Genomic DNA, 11,634 nt, shown 5'->3' with positions numbered 1-11,634 from the left:
AATGAATTGCCTAATAAGACCTCTGGGAGTTCTCCTGACTCTTTCCTGACTTATTGCTACAATATACATTATTTTGTCCCATATCACTTTGATTTTTCTTCAGATTTCTTTTTATGGGTAACTTACTACTGCAAACACTATAAAAATGATACTATAGTACCCTCAATCTTTTTAGTTAAAGTCAGGTTGTCCCCTTTGCCATTGTAGGGGCCAGAAGTAACCAGACAGTCCTGGGAATGTTGTAGGTGAATCTGGATCCTCAGGGCAGTGGCAGTACTGGTCTTCTCTCTGGAGACTCACCTTCTGTACATCTCTTCCCTGCCTTGGTCTGGGCATTGTCCTGCTGTGAAGGTGCCTTTGTTGCCAAGGCTCCCAGGAATTGGCCCAGAGCACCTCTGAAAAGCATAATGTTTAGAGTCACCCTACTCAGTTGTATGGACTTAGACAAGTTAACTTTCCCATGCCTCAGTTTCTTTATATGTAAAATGGGAATAGTATTGAAGTTTTGTAAAGAATAAATGACATAATCCATTAAAGCACCTACTTTCCTATGATGAGAACTCCATAAATGTTCATTCTTTGCCTTCTCCTTTTACCACTGTCTCTGTATGTTGGTCATGCCATGGTTGGTCTAGACCAGCTAACTTTTTCCATATAGGAGGAAAGTTAGCCTGAGTGTTTTCAACCAGAAGTGCATCTACACCCAGCAAAGAAGCACAAACAGGCTGGAGAAGTGCTCGTGTTGATGGTGGAGATGGCTCTTAGAGTCTTCTCCCACCTTCTTCCAGAATCAACTGGAACTTGACCCTACATGGAACTGCTACATGGTTGTCCATAAGGTAGATTGTTGGAGTAACTGGTTAGAAACCCACTGCCTTCCAAACTAGTTCTCAGCCCACAATTGTGTCAGTGGGTTCCCTAACCCCATGACATTCTTCCCAAGGGGGAAGGTGCAGAACACTGGTGAAAACATGGAATGTATAGGGTTTGGCAGTGAGGTCGATCACACTGGGTGCAGCCCAGAGAAGTAGAAGGAGGAAATAGGGACGGTAATTGTAGCAGTGGCTCCTTTTTCTTGTCCCTTTTCTTCCCCCAGCAAATGGTTCTCCCTCAAACAACTATAAAATAAGACAAAAATGCAACAGGAAGCAGGTGTCCTATGTGTACATCCCAAGGTAGAGACAACGTGATGATATACACATATGTATTGTTAGTCAATTGTCTATTTTCCTGGGCTTTCCAACAACAAAGTAAGTGCCTAAGGGTAGAGATAATGACTCAGATAACTCTGAACTGGTTTGACTTTGAAGCTGGGTTTAACAGGAAGAGCAAAGCTTTGGAAACAGACTTGGCCTCAAACTTCAGCTATGTTACCTACCAATTGTGTGGCTTTGGGCAAGGTATTTAAGTTCATTTTCCCCATCCATAAGTGACCATTTGAAGGATTAAAACAGATGATGCATGAAACTGCTCAGCACTATGCCTGGCACATTAACAGCCTGTCCATAAATGTTGGTTCTCTTTCTTTGGTGACACCTAGAGCAGTGTTTCTCAACATTTCTTTCATTATTGCCTCCAAAAATGAGGCATTTTAGACATTTCCCCTATGAAATTTCAATATCAGAGATATATACCTGTTTATGTACAGTATGCATATCTGTCCTTTATACATAAAAAATAAGATGCTTTTGTCCCCAGTAAGCAATTTCCACCCACCTGGGAGTGATATCACCCCCACTAAGAATATATGTCCTATAGTAGTGTGTATTCTACATTGCTGGGTTAGTAAATGACCCATGCCACCAGTTCTGCCTGTTCTGACATGGCATTTCACCAGAAGGCTGATAAAAAGTACATATTCTGGAAGACATCCATAAAGCCAAGAGATCTGGATTTCAGAGACACTGTTTAGATCATAGAACTATTTAGATCATAGAGGTAAGCCTGTTGAACTTTGTGTCAGTGAAAAATAGTGACATTCTCACAAAGGATTGACCAAATGTGTTTGTGGGTTAGACCAGCTCACAGAGAAAACAAATCAATGGCTAGAAAGAAGAGAACAAATCAAAGAGAATATGCATAGTTCTTTTCAAGAGTGAGGCAAGAGAAGTCTTAAATCACTGAATTATTTTTTCCTTTATTTCTCTACTTTCCTTCAAGCTGCTAGCCAACTCTGTTTCTTGCCTCAACATTTGTTACCCTGAGTACATTATTCACATTCTGACTTCTTTCTTAGCACTTAAATCACTAAACTGGCTATGGTTTGAGAATAGAGGGGTTTTTCCTAAACTGAGTCAATGCTGGAAATGATGGGGTGATCTATAGGTTCTTTGTGTCATGAAGAACTGGGCTTCACTTCACAGCAGCACTACAAGGATATGATGCATTATATCTGACACAGCTGCACTCAGATTCTTATAAGCTACATATACAGGCTACATAACATGCTCCTTTCTACATAAGGGGTGTACTACGTTGTTGTTGCTGTTATGATGATGATGATTATCATACTTTAAGTATAATTGTCTAAATGTTTTGTCACACTTTTCCACAAAGTGTATAAATTTTATGTTTTAACAATCATTGTGGACCCTTTTTGAGACTTCAAAGAACACAAAGCAATATTATTACTAGACAGTCAATCAATAGGTGTTTGACTTTAAATGATTCATAATAAAAACATGGAGGTGATACCACTGGACCCAGCACAGGCATGGCTCACATTTCTGCAGTAGGCAGTCTCTTTTCTATGCATGTACTCAAATCAGGGGTAATCTAGGGCATATTTATGAAATAATTAAATGCTCCCTAAAACCCAAGACTTAGCTAAAGCTGTTAAGGTGCACATAAGAAAAACCAGAAGAGGTTTTTCCTTTCATCTTGTTTATGTCCTGAGTGCTTGGCTTTATGATCAGTGAGCATATTGTCTCTGATCTCTGCCAGCCGAAGGACGTAGGTACTTCCTTCTGCAGCATACATCTGGCAGGCAGACAAATAGGTTGAGGATCCAAGAATAGGCAGTTGGTCAGAAGTACAGGTAATAACTTGGGTTTGTGGCTGACATCTAAGCATTCTTTGTCTGACTATGCCAGCCATCAGGGGAGTTTGTCATAGGGGTCCCGTCCATAAGGGGCCTTTATCATCTCAACCTTGTTGCTTTGTTAGTCCTGACACTACAGCATCCTTACTGCCTATGCAGCAAAGATCTTTGCTTTCCTATGCTATTTTGGGGAGTAAACTTTCTGGATCCTATGGGATACCTCTTTTGTCTTTGGTTAAGCCATAAAAAGCCTTATTGGTCTGAATTGCTATTAAGATCCTGCTCTTCAATAACCAGACCCTTTGAATTGGAAAAACTTTAAATTGGTAAATTTTTAGAGAGCTCTCATCATAAACAACTGTTGTATTGGTACCTATGGAAAGATCAAATTAAAAGGTGGATACAAAGAAATGTAATGGCTAATCTTAAGAACTCCTTTAAAAAAAGAAAAACCAATTCACGAAGCCTAATTGAATTTTTGGTCTTAGCTTCCCCTACTGGGTCTTACAGGTACTAACGAAAACATTAGGTTAATTAAAAAGATAACGGGACAAAGCTGATGGGAAATCAAGGGACTCTTCCCAACAAAGTGGAAATTTTTTTTTTTTTTTTTGCGGTACATGGGTCTCTCACTGCTGTGGCCTCTCCCGCTGCGGAGCACAGGTTCCGGACACGCAGGCTCCCGGACCGGGACACGAACCTGCGTCCCCTGCATCGGCAGGAGGACTCGCAACCACTGCACCACCAGGGAAGCCCCAAAGTGGAAAAATTTTAAGGGTTATTAAGAAATAAGATAAATAAAGCACATATTGCAAGATGTGGCCCAAAGAAGAATCAGAAAGGAAAGAGTCATGGCACTCATCCCAGCAGGGTGGAAGTCTTTAGATGGTTATTAAGAAATGGGATAAGTACAATAGACATTGATGGGGTTTAAATAAAGGTTTTAATACAGTACTACCTAAGGTTGGGTGGGCCAAAGTGACCCTTTATTTGTCCCCGCAACATTAAAGGGCCCCAAACAAGTTCACTTTATCTACCCCAGTTTGGAGAAATTTTAGAAGCTGGAAGGCAAAAATTACAATGAAAAACCTGACCTGTGATTGCTTGGAGACAACAGGCCAATTAACAAAGTTAAAGATTGACAAAAGGGCCTAGGTCCCTTGGCCCTTCTCACTGGGACCGAAGGCTTTTTACATAAGGAATGGGTAAAATGGCTGAGGGATGGAGAGAAGTTTTAAGGACTTCTTGATGTGGGAGACTTATGAGCTGTGGTACCAAAATCCACTGGTGGAACCCTGATTTAAGCTACAGTTAGATTGAGAAAAAGTCAAAGTGCAAGGGTTGATAGGATTATAAAGGCTGAAATGTTTGAGTAGATGTTATGTGAAAAGGTTATGTCAACATTGCCTGAGTATTTTATGGGAATGGATGTTATATCTAGCTGGGAATGCTTCCCCTACTCAGAATTGTAGGACTGAGATTTGTTGATAAGGAATGTAAATGCAACCCACAATCGTCTGAATCTAAGCCTGGTTAATTTGGTCAGTAGAACTTGAACATCTCCTCCTCACCTCCTCACCACCCCACCACCCCCGCCGGACAAAAAAAAAATAGAGGAAAAGGGGCTTTTAAAACACAAATGCTAAATCACAACTTCCTTAAGATTGCTTGACAAAGACAAATATAAATCTTAAAAGTATTCCCCACAAATAATAAGACTTTAGCAATCCGAGTGAGTAAACTTAATTTATTCCAATTATTGCTCACAAACTAGTAATTTTTGTATTGCACCTGATTCATGGGTAAAGTTTTTAAATAAGAACTGAGTCTCTGTTTGTGTCTGTATGTGTGCATATATGCTATAGATATGGTAATTTTCTACCTCTGAATGGGAATGACAAAATTAATTTATTAAAAAAACTATTTAATTGGCTAAAACAAGCAAGATCTTAAAAAAATGTTCTCAAAAATATAAACCCAAATGTTTTTCAAGCTCACATGATCTAAGATTAATCTTTAGTAAATAAACACTTGTTGGTTTAATTAAAATAGGCATGTCTTTAAAGTTATCAACATTAAATATAAAACTTTTACTTTACTTAGGTTTACCAAGAATTAAATAAGTTTATGTTATCTCTGTTACAAAGCTTGTCAGCAAGTAAAATAGCTTGGGATGGTGACTGACTTTGTCTAATATCTCATGAAATTTTCATGAGTAATCTAAACATAATTGTTGGGAACAAATGATTTAGATAGACATAAATGGAACAGGACTTAAAAAATGCTTTCCAAATCTTTTGGTAACATAAAACTTTAGAGTTTTGCTAACCAAGTTAAGGAAGGTAAATGATGGGAATTCATTGACTATCTAGATAATTTCCAGATAAGATAAAATACTGAACATTAATTGCTAAACAAGTCTTTTACCTATTTTTGTCTTATTAGAGAAAATCTGAAGATGTTTGGGTCTTATAGTAAACACGTTTTTTACCACATTGAAGAAAATATGTGCTGAGGAAATGTATGCTTCCAAAAATTGTGAAATGTTTTCATAAGTTTGCTAATCAAAAACTACTGGTATAACAAACAGTTTACAATTGCTTACCTCTTAGTTTTCACTAGATATTAGGGTTTCTAAGTGTTAAGAATTCTAATTAATGTAATTAAAACTACTAAAATTAATAAGAAAACCATTTTCATGTGCAAGGAAATTTTTTAAAAGTTATAAGGAATGGAAATGTATTTTGTTAAGGGAAAAGAAAGTAATTTTGTCCTAAAGAAGTTGAGATAGAGGTAAAAATAGAGATAGAGATATATAGAAAGAAAGAGAGTGAGAGAGCATGGGACAAAATCTGGATGTTAAAAAAAAGAAAAGAAAAAGGATGTTATAGAAGGTTTGTGGAAAAGGAACCCTGCAAAAAGAGTTTTGTGTGTGGTTAGGACTAGCTACACTTAGAATGAATTTGAGTGAATGAATTTTAATATCAAATGTAAGCTGACACAAAACTAGAATTTAATTTTCTCTCTTGTTAAGAGGACAAAGTTTTCTAGAAATATTGATCTCCTTTTGATAAAAGATTATAAAAGTTTTCTTTACCTTTTAAGTAATCTATTGTAACTTTTTGTATTTGCCTTTTAAATCTTTTATTATCACTTTGGTTAAGTGAAAAACTATGTATTGTTTCACAGTGACCTATGATCGTATTTGACCAGATGTTTTAAAACATTTTGATACCTTTGATAAACTTCCCCAAATCAGAATTTTTTAATAAATTTATTTATTTTATTTACTTATCTTTGGCTGCATTGGGTCTTCGTTACTCTGCACGGGCTTTCTCTAGTTGTGGTGAGCAGGAGCTGCTCTTCATTACGGTGTGTGCCCTTCTCATTGCGGTGGCTTCTCTTGTTGTGGAGCATGGGCTCTAGGGTGCACGGGCTTCAGTAGCTGTGGCTCACGGGCTCAGTAGTTGTGGCTCGCAGACTCTAGAGCACAGGCTCAGTAGTTGTGACACACAAGCTTAGCTGCTCTGCGGCATGTGGGATCTTCTCAGACCCGGGATCGAACCCATGTCCCCTGCATTGGCAGGCAGATTCTTAACCACTGGGCCACCAGGGAAGCCCACCCAAATCAAATTTTAAATGAAGTCCTTTTAACCTCCGGCTAACTTTGTAATTTTTCAGAGGGTCCCTGAAAAATCTCAAAGAGAGATATTAAACATTATTTTCAAGAAATAGATGATTCTGGAAGTTTTTTTATTGTTGTTGTTACCTCTCTCTTAACCACCTACAAGGATTTAGATAAGAGTCTATTTCTGGAATAGAGATATCACCAGATTTATCTGCAAAGATTATGGACTAGGTGTGGTGGGGGACTCTCTGCAGGACCTAGGGGTCAGAGTCCACTCTGTGTTCCACTGTCTCTGCATGGCTCAACAAACATTTGCTTTTCCATCTCCATGTGAATTGGCTTCCTCCCCCTGTGAAGTCCCAAACTACTACCCTCAACATTCTCTTTTGTTTTTAGCTGAAGATGGTATTTAAGGTGAGGATTTTGGCCATTTTGGCAGGTTACTCAGTTTTCCTGGGTCTCTCCCATGTATACATGTTATTAACTTTGTTTGATTTTTATCCTGTTAATGTGTCTTATGTCAGTTTAATCCTTAGATGAGTCCGAAGAATCAAGAAGAGAAGAGGAAATTTTCTTCCTCCCTTACAAGGGCAATCCACAGAAGGGAGGGTCAAAAGAAGGAAACACACACACACACAGGAGCAGAATGAAGCCACTTGGACTTTGCTTTGCAAAATTGGAAGTGGGCTTCTCTTTTCTGCAGACAGGTTGCCTAACATATCTCATACAAATACAGATGAAGAGGGGAGGCCCTTCTTAGCACCAAGGAAATGAATGAACTCAAGTTTCATGTCTGTGTTTCATTATGAATAACAAAGCTCTTGGGATTTTCCAACACAAGTCAGCCTTAAGAAGATCCACTCTGTGGAGACAGCAAGGAACTTCCTCCTTTCTAATACCAAGTTCATCAAATGATTAATAAGCCCTGCAAAAAAAAACTTAATCATGCTTAGAATTCATTTTATAAATACAAAACATCTTACAGTGAGTGACAACAATGTCTAAATGTCTGTGTTTGGGCATAATTCAAGCAAGTCCTTCATGTCTTTAGTCATATTCTTGTCTGATTTTGGAAAGACTCTGATCCTGCTTTTCTTCAATCCAAGTGCAGCCTGTCTTCCAGGACCAAGTTCTGGTAACACAACACCCATGAAGTCCATTTTTTTGCTTCAAGCCCTATGCAAGCAGCTAACAGGCACTGTATTTTCTGCTTCAGCTTTTGTGACCCTGAGCAGATTGTTTGCATTCTGATATCTTTCCCAGAACCTAAATCCACTGAAGGAAACCAGAATATGTCACCCTAAAATATGTCTCTTTGAGATAAAAATTATTTTGAGCTGAAGACAATTATGAAACAGCAAATGCAAAAAACAAAAACAAATAAACAAAAACTCCCTTTTTGCCCAAAGACAAGATATAATTTTTTTTTTTAACTGCAGATAGACTTTTAGCCCAGAGGAGGCACCAGTAGAATCCATAAACTAATCTTACTCCATTAGTTTCTTCCTATATATTTACCTTCTCACAGTTTGTCACCCTTGGAAACCTAAAACTTCTATCCTTTTCTTGTCATTTCTCTACAAATTTATTGTTCTTTGTTGAAAATGCTATTCAAACTGGATTTCTAAGTCACTTTTTTGGGTTACTTTTCATTTAGATTCCTCCCTCATAATGCGGACTATATGCATTTAGTAAACTGTTTTCTCTTGTTAATCTGCCTTTTAGTTAGAGTTCCAGCTGAAAACCTAAGATGAGTTGTGGTGAGTTGTGCCTCTCTTACACCACTAAAGTGGATTTTGTGGGTTTCCTTCTTCTCAGTGTCTTCACTGGTGCTAACCACATTGACACCTACCCACACACCATATCCTTGTTGAACCTGCCAAAACTAAGATGTGTGGTTTAGAGATGACAATTTATGTGCTTTCTATGTCTAATTTCTGAGAATAATTAATTTAATTGCTACTAGAATTATACACTGAGAATGAGAATTGCCACCTGAAATAAAAATAAGCAAAATTTTTTCCTTTTATCACAATGAAATTTTCAAAAAGTTTAATATATAAATAATACATGGCAGTTATAAAAGTATTTGAACCACAAAAGATATAGGAAAATTAGTAAGGAATCAGCTTTGTAAAACATGAAGAACAGAATAAAATATCCATGAATATTTCAACCACCATTACAGCATCATTCTTTTATGTGCCTTTTTATGCATATATGAACATACAGTTAATTTCAGATAAGTGCAATTTTGATTATGTACACCTTCCTTTTTCAAAATAGTGGGTCTTTTTGTTGTCGTTTGTTCATTTGTTTTGTGTGCATCCATTTCACTTTTTCTCTCTCCACTGAATAACTCACCCCATCCTGCTCTGTGATTTCCCTTCTTTAATAATCTGGTATACAGTTTTCTATCTTTTTTCTCCTTTTTTATATTGTATGTACACACACACGCATATACATATACACATATGCAAGGGAGGAGGTTTGTCATGATTTGTTTTATAAAATGGAATTATACTACATACATTTCTCTGAATCTTGCTTTTCTCACTTAATAATCACATCATAGAAAACCATCCAAATCATCCAAAATAGATCTAACTTGTTCTATAAAAATCGCTTTATTGTATTGCATAGTTTAAACATACCACAATTTTCAGGGATTTCCTTACTGATGGGTATATATACTGTCTTCAGTTTTTTATTCCACAACAGTGGAAAGGGAATCTTACGTCTACTCTACATTAACACTTTTCTTCCCTTATCTTTGCAGATTTGTTAATTTTCTGTTTGCTCTTCTCTGTATCATTGTCTGGTAACTTGAATGGAGCAGTGGTTCAGAACCTTTTAGAGATTATGCGTCCTTGAAAAAATCTCATGAAAATGATAATACCTCCCCAGAAAAACATACTTACACTTTTAAAAAATGCTTATAATTTTAGGGGCCAGAGGAAGAATTCCTGAATTTGAGAAAAATTCCATACAAAAAAGTCACAAAGGAGATTCTCTCATGGTAGCAATCATCCCCCAAATCTCCAGACCTCTTCCTCCAGATGATGACTTGTAACAGATTATGGACTTGTTGGGGAGGAAAAATGTTCCTTCTACCCATCTAGGTTCTTCTGGCTGATCTAAGAATTAAACTGACATGAGACTGATTAACAGGAGAAAATCAAACAAAGTTTAACAACATGTATACATGGGAGAAACCCAGAAGAACTGAGTAACTCACCAAAATGGCCAAAACCCTCACTTTATTTATTTTTTTATATTTGAATATTATTTTATTTATTTTTTGTACAGCAGGTTCTTATTAGCTATCTATTTTATACATATTAGTGTATACATGTCAATCCCAATCTCTCAGTTCATCCCACCCCCCACCCTCCCACCACTTTCCCCCATTGGTGTCCATACATTTGTTCTCTACATCTGTGTCTCAATTTCTGCCCTGCAAACTCGTTCATCTGTACGATTTTTCTAGGTTCCACATATATGTGTTAATATATGATATTTGTTTTTCACTTTCTGGCTTACTTCACTCTGTATGACAGTCTCTAGATCCATCCACGTCTCTGTAAATGACCCAATTTCGTTCATTTTTATGGCTGAGTAATATTCCATTGCATATATCTGCCACATCTTCTTTATCCATTCGTCTGTCGATGGGCATTTAGGTTGCTTCCATGACCTGGCTATTGTAAATAGTGCTGTAATGAACATTGGGGTGCATGTGTCTTTTTGAATTATGGTTTTCTCTGGGTATATGCCCAGTAGTGGGATTACTGGGTCATATGGTAATTCTATTTTTAGTTTTTTAAGGAACCTCCATACTGTTCTCCATAGTGGCTGTATCAATTTACATTCCCACTAACAGTGCAAGAGGGTTCCCTTTTCTCCACATCCTCTCCAGCATTTGTTGTTTGTAGATTTTCTGATGATGCTCATTCTAACTGGTGTGAGGTGATACCTCATTGTAGTTTTGATTTACATTTCTCTAATAATTAGTGATGTTGAGCAGCTTTTCATATGCTTCTTGGCCATCTGTATGTCTTCTTTGGAGAAATGTCTATTTAGGTCTTCTGCCCATTTTTTGATTGGATTGTTTGTTTTTTTTAATATTGAGCTTCATGAGTTATTTATATATTTTGGAGATTAATCCTTTGTCCATTGATTTGTTTGCAAATATTTTCTCCCATTCTGGGGTTGTCTTTTCATCTTGATTGTAGGTTCCTTTGCTTTGCAAAAGCAAAGCCCTCACTCTAAATACTTAATAATCTTAACACTTAATACTTAAATAAATCTTCAGCTAAAGACAAAGCAGAATTTTAAGGTAGTGGTTTGGGACTTCAAAGGAGAGGAAGGCAATTGACATGAAGGAAAAGCAATTGTTTAGTAAACAAATGTTTGCTGGGCCATGTAGAGAGGAATTTTAACAGACTTTGCTAGGCTCTTACCTGTTTACCTCACTTAGCGCATATTATACTATAGTTACCTATGGTGATAGCTCCCTTCCTGGAACAGGTCTTCTATCTAAATTCTTTTAAGCAGTTAGGGTGAACGTCAAAGGTTCTACCTGAGCCTTTTGGGCCTTGATTGCTTTCAGCTCACAATAATCCACATGCCAAAGAGGCACATCTTGGGGTGGCAAATCTTGCTGCCCTACAGACTTGTAACACAGTAAAGGCAGGCAGCTGAGAAGGCAATGTTCCCAACCTTCTCTATAGAAGTACAAGGTACCATATGGCCACTGGACAAATGTTCTTTTACATACTGACTTGGGTAAGTTTGGGGCTAATGTGGAGGTACTGTCTTTCATGCAACCTAATTTTAAGTGCGTATCATTCACTTATCACTTTATTCTCATAAACTTGCCATTCGCCATTGTTAATGTTGTCTTCGTTCCATTCTTATAGGAATAATAGGTATAGTATATAATTCCTTAGACCCCAGATCTTTT

The sequence above is a fragment of the Phocoena sinus genome, chromosome 8 (genome assembly GCF_008692025.1).
Source record: "Phocoena sinus isolate mPhoSin1 chromosome 8, mPhoSin1.pri, whole genome shotgun sequence".
In the NCBI taxonomy this organism is placed as follows: Eukaryota; Metazoa; Chordata; class Mammalia; order Artiodactyla; family Phocoenidae; genus Phocoena; species Phocoena sinus.
The sequence above is the reverse complement of the archived record's forward strand: the minus strand, read 5'-3'. Positions refer to the sequence as shown.